Source organism: Nelumbo lutea, chromosome 8 (genome assembly GCF_056320005.1).
Source record: "Nelumbo lutea isolate HS-2025 chromosome 8, American lotus-T2T, whole genome shotgun sequence".
Taxonomy (NCBI): domain Eukaryota; kingdom Viridiplantae; phylum Streptophyta; class Magnoliopsida; order Proteales; family Nelumbonaceae; genus Nelumbo; species Nelumbo lutea.
Genome location: NC_142691.1, coordinates 16709967 through 16716833, shown reverse-complemented (window position 1 = coordinate 16716833; position 6867 = coordinate 16709967).

Below are 6867 nucleotides of genomic sequence, written 5' to 3'. Positions count from 1 at the left end.
AGTTGGATTTTCTTAACATATCAGATCGGATATGCTCTTACCAAATCCAATCCAATCTGTTTGCAGCCCTAAGGTTTAGAAGCTTCATCAGTTGAAAGCAAGTTTAAATTCCAAAACAATGGACCAAGTAAGTTGTAATTAATTTTTTTTAGTGTTTTAATATTTCAAAATTTTTAAAATGATTGATTCCTTTCAAAATCCCTTTCTCTACAACTTCGGGTTTGATCATGTTCAATCATAGTATGATAGCACCACTCTTAAGGTATTGAAAATATAATTTTTTCTATTAAATTTGATAATGCTACTAATAATTATTCAACTGTAAATACTTTAAAATCTCAATCAAGAACATGCTTAAATGGTAAATTATTTCATGTTAGATGTGCATACCACATTTTAAATTTATTTGTACAAAATGCTTTAAATTTTACTTTGTATCATGTTTCTAAAATTAAAAATTGTATTATGTATACTAGAAGTTTTGGAACAAAAAAATGAGAACTTAATTTAAATATTTATGTCAACAAAATAGGCTAAAATATAAAAAAAAAAAATTGTATTAGATGTTCAACAAAGGTGAAATTCCACCTATTTTATATTAGAAAGTTATATTTCATATAAAGACATTCTTACTATTTTTTTATAATAAGAAAATGCGCCATGATTTTATGCTTGATGATGATTGGAAAGTTACAATTTGTATAAAAGATTTTTACAACTTTTTTGTGATACAACTAATGCATTTTCAAGTATTTATTACTCAACATCTTGTATTTTAGCTAACTAATTGTTTATAATTAGTGAATGCTTTTAATAATATAGAAATTATTTAAAATTTAAAAATATTATTGATACAATGGAAATTAAATTTAAAAAATATTGAAAAAACATTTCTCCTTTATATTGATTAATTGAAATATTAGATCCTAGGATTAGAAAAGATGGTGTAGATGTTTTATTTGAGTATTATTATTGAAAACGTGGGAATTGATATTAGAACAAAAAAATGAAGTTAAAAATTTATTATTTGAAATGTATAGTATATGAATCACAAATATTAGGACATAGGAGAACTTGTACAACTTCCACTAATGAGACCACTAGTTATAGTAGTGAAAGGGATAGAGTTTGTACATTAATAAATAAAAGGCAACAATCGATTGCCCCTTCATCATCAAGTTCATTTACTGAACTTTATTTTTATTTAAAAGCTTATTTTAGTAATTTAACAAATTCCCTCAACCCCGAGGAATTAAATAACTTTGATATTTTAGCTTTGTGGAAAAGTATGAAAAAAAAAAGTCTAGCATTTTGCCACTATGACACATGATTTACTAACCACTCCAGTGTCCATAATTCCATCGAATCGGATGACAATAGAAGTTGCATAAATGAAGAATGCTTGGAGATGTGCATATGTTATAAAGGATTGGTTTCATGCTTAAGACATACTACGAGATTAATTAGAGAGGGCATGGTACTTCAATTGATGGTTCACTAGATGTAGATGATGCAAATCAAGATTAGGGAGATGGAGGAGGTGGAACTTGAAGTTGAAGAAGTCAATCTTTTTTGTATACTCAATAATTGTATAATATTTTAAAAATATTATATTTTTTTAATTTTATTTAAAAGTAATTTGTGATTTTTTCAATGCCTATTTAAATTTTTATTTTCAATTTTTTTATATTATTTATTCCAATTCCATTATATTTTGTCAATTTATTTTTTACTTCATATACGATCAATCGTATGCATGAAATTCAAATGAATTAAAAATTTTGGGATTTTCTTTTCAATTTGATGTTTATTTTGTATTTTGTTAAGTCAAATAAGTGATTTTTTTTGTTAATTTTTTATGCCACACTTCCCCTTTGAGGGGTTCCAGGCTAAGTAGGCATAGCCCCGCCTATGCCTACGAAGAGGCATGGGTTTTTTTTGGTATCATTTGAAAGGGATACACAATGGGAGGTAACCCATCCCCAATCCACAAGCCCCCAACCCAGGTATAGGCGGGATTTGATCCCAAGTCTCCACTACGAGCAGTAAACGATACCAACCAACTGACTGGCACATTGCGAGGAGGCGTGGGTTTAGCCTATAATCAATGTGATTGTGTTTGTTTTCAATTTTTTCCATTGATTTCTGAAACTGACACATCAAGAACATGAAAATTTGCTTTATCCAGAAAAAAAATCCCGAAGTTGCCATGTGATCAGGTCTGCCGACAAAAGAAAGGCAATTTATATATCTTATACTTTAGGCACAATGACATTTGAGGGCCTAAACTTTCAACTATTATAGTTTAGTACCCTAAACTTTCAGAAATATACATTTATATCCAATTTTGTTAAAACTGACGTTGAGATAAGAATGAAATTATAAAAATGCCTGTATTCAAACTCTCTTTTCATCTTCATCTACCTTCAAATTCAAATGGTGGCAGCAAAAAATTATGATGGGCAATGCATCTGTATTGGTACAAAAACCAACATGTAAGAATTACTAAATATCCATCTATCCTCATTGTTTGGAGGCTTCACTAGAGAACTCAAATGTTTTCGCTTGTTTTCAGATGCTTTTATTTAGGCTCAATTTGGAAGGAATATAAATTCAAATATGTATAGTGCAAATACATACAAAATAATACAAAATATAAGGTTTTGCACTCTAAATATTTACATTTGTACTCCTTCCAAACTGAGCCTTAGGTGTAAACTTAAGCTACTTTGTTATTCTATGAATTGGTGTTTCTTTTGTGCCGCCACAAGATTTCATCCCAATATAGCAGAAGAAGAACAATAAAAAAATGAGAATCTAAACACGGACATTTTAGTAATTTTAACTCTCATTGTAATATAAACTTAATGGGCTTAGACTTAAGTGTATACTTTCGAGAGTTCAGGATACTAAAATGTTACACTTAAAAGTTAAAACCCTTAAATGTCACTACCCCAAAAGTACAAGGTAACAATCTGTTTTATCCAAAATATAATGAATAATGTGAAAATGAAAAAAAAGTTCTTTATGTTATTATTATTATTATTATTATTATTATTATTATTATCCTCAGGCCCTCAAAACCCCGGGGTGCTTCTGATTTTGACAAGTTTCAGGGGTGGGTAAGCCTAAAACCAATCCCTTAAAAGCAATTATGAAAAAATAAAAATAAAAAAAAGCTTAGTATGCATCATAACACCAAATATTCCTAATATTAAATAACTATTAAGGTGACAGATGAAAGATTAAAAATGACGACAGGGAACCAAAGATTTTATAAAGGAGAATTTGATTTAATAGTTAAAAGCGCAGAGTAGGTTCATAGTTCATTAAATCATATGCATCAGATATCTAAAGGATTTGAACCAAATACGAATTACAATCGTATATGAACAGTATAAATAAATTAGACTAAAAATGGCCAAAATATTGTATATTACTAGTATAATAAACTTAAGATGACTAATATTTTATGAACAGAATGAATTGAAAATTATTTGTATGAAATTTAAACCTATGATAATTTATTAAAATTGCAACATTCAGGCCAACTTCACTAATACATATAATATGAATTTTAAGTATATATATATATATATAAAATGAGGGCAAATAGGGTAATCGGTTCTTGATATTAAATGAGTTGAAAAGAGGTAACTTAAAGATATTCGATGCATTCAATTCTCTCATTAAATCAACATTTAAGTTATTAACTTGCATTCATGTTTATTGAATCATATATTTAAGTCATTTTTGTTTCTTCTCATCATTAAGTTATATTAATTAAATCCATATTTAAATAAATTAATAATTCCAATAGCATAAAAGCTTATACTTTTAAAACCTACCTAACAAAAATAGTGTTTTCATCTAGGTGGTGGTAAGAAATTAAATCATTTTGGGTCAATTAATCCATGTTACCACGATTAAATAATAAAATTAAAAAATAGAAATAAAAAAATTGGCAACATTTTTAACATACATATTAAACAATAATAATTATGATAAATAAGAAACATTCTTATTAATGATGGAAATAGAAATGGAATTTAAAACCAATTGGAAATAAAAATATTTTCCTACTCTCTCATTAAATCCTATATTTAAGATATATTTTTCTCATCATTAAATTATTATAATTAAATCAACAAAATTAATTTTAATAGTATAGAAATAATATTTTGAAAAGTAATTTGAAAACAAAACCATTTTCTTCCCTCCTGGTGGCAGGTAAGCAATTCAACCATTTGGGGTCAAATGGATTAATAAATAATGCCATAATTAAATAATAAAAATTTAAAATAAATAACTATGAAATGTAAGAAGTATTTTTGTTAATGATGAAAATGGAATGATAAATTCAAAATATACCTAGAAATAAAATGATGTCATAGCCAAATAATAAAAATACATAGAATCACAAAAATAAAAAAGATAGAGAAAATTCTGGGCACATATCTAATGTTATATATATATAACATTAGGTTGTAGGTTGGTCCAAAAACCAACAAAACTCTTACAACCAGTTCTACATTTCAAATTATAAAAACCCCACCATGTCATCGGAGGCTTATGTGGTTGTTGCCAACATGAGACTCTTAGTCTATGGTATCATTTGACTCTCTCTATCTCTCAATCTCCCTCCCTTATCTCTCTCTCTCTCTCACTCTCACTCACTCACTCACTCACTCACTCTCACAGTCATCTCTCGATCTCTCGCTCCCTCTCCCACTTCTCTCAACTTCGATTTATAGCCAAATCAAAACCTCTATCTCTCTCTCTTGTTCCCCCTTAATCTTTCTCACTCTTCTCCCTCACTCCCCCTCTCAGTCAATATCTCCTTCTCCCTCAATCTCTATCATTTGGTGTAAATTTTATAGCTAAGAGCTTCTTGTGAATTTCTATCAAATTGGTGTAATGATTTTTGAACCATACTAAGTTGGTCTCATGTTCTTTTATACAATCTGATTAATACCATATAAGTGTGTAAGAAAATAAAATTAAAAAAAAAATTGAGAGAGGAAGCGGGAGAGAAACTAAGGGAGAACAATAGAAATTAAGGGAGAATGAGAGAGATCAAGGGAAAATGATAAGTAGAGAGAGAATGAGAGAAATCGATATATAGAACATAAATACAGAAACAAAAAACCATTTTTATTTATTTTCAAATCACATAATCGTTGAGTAGATAAAGATGCATAAGAGAGTGTGAGGGAGATTGAGAGAGAGAAACTAAAACTTTTTTTTTCAATCACCCAACATTAAAGGGAAATTCCAGTATAAGCTTTTTGTTGTGTCCAACATGGTAAGAGTCCCATGTTGGCAACATCCACATAAGCCTCTGATGACAAGGCGAGGGTTTTTATAATTTGAAATGTAGAGCCGGTTGTCAAAATTTTTTTGGTTTATGGACCAACTTGTAGCCTAATTTTAAATGTACAACTAGCTCCGACTATAATTTTTCATAATTCAAAACTAATCCAAAAGCAAAGATATTTTCTTATCTAGATAGTGGGTCAATGGTCCAACTTTTCAAAGAAACCCATGATATCGTAATTGAATAATAAATATTTAAGTTTATTTTTAATCATATTGTTACTTTTGCTAATTTTCAATTTCTACCTTAACTATGTCATATCTAAAATTCAAGTAATTAATATGAAGAAAAATATAATTTGAATTCGAATTCCCAAAATTGGATACCATTTGCATCCCTATTCATTAGCCAAAAAAAAGGTACAGATTAGGTTTTGTCATAACAGGCAGAGTTCATTCTGAGATTTGTTATATTTGTTCCAATCTCTGAGAAAGAAAATTTGAAGTGAAAGATGCAATTTTGAACGAGAAAATCACTGGAAGCCATTTCATGGTGGTTTTGATTCTCCACGGAAGGGACTCAAAAGAAATCATCTTATTTGCATCTTGCAATCACTCCATTCAATTGACAAAATGGATCGAATTCATATAAGAATAATATAATTTGAATTCGAATTCCCAAAATTGGATACCATTTGCATCCCTATTCATTAGCCCAAATAGTTCTCCTAAAAATGAAAACTTAAAATTTTATTTATTATTTTATTATAAAATAAAATGTTCATTATATATATTTATAATTTTATGCATTCCAATTAGATATATTATATATAATAGTTATATATATGTACATATATGTATGTATGTATATAAAATTTTGGTTTATGGTTTATGGTTTGGTTCAGTTTTGCAGTTTGAACTATATAATGAACATCCCTATTGGTAAGAGTGCAAAAAACGATTAATATAAATGCAAATTTGGCCGAAAAGTGAGAATGCAAACTTGCTTCACAAAATTTCAAGACTGGAATGTGATTGTTTTTTACATTGATCAACTTTGAGATCAAAATTTTAAATGCAAAAATATTAGGAAAAAAATTAATTTACTTTTATTTTCAAGACAAAGACAAGACATATTCTTATTAAGGCTCAGTTTGATAGAATCACAAATGCAAATATATACAGTATAAATAAATACAAAATACATAGTTTTGCACTCTACATATTTATATTTGTACTCCTTCCAAACTGAGCCTTAATAAGAATTTTGAATACAAAAATATTAGGAAAAGAAAACAAATTTACTTTAATTTTCAATACAAAGACAAGACAAGACCTTTTCTTATTAAATTGGATAACTGAAGATGAAAATTTTGAATACAAAAATATTAGGAAAAAACAAATTTACTTTCGTTTTCAATACAAAGACAAGTCATATTCATATTAATTGCAAAATCAAACCAGAACACAAATTCTCCTCAGTTTTACACTCTCATCAAATGTTCTTGCACCTAATGTTTTAAAAGCCGGTCTGGAGGCTGAACCGTTTTA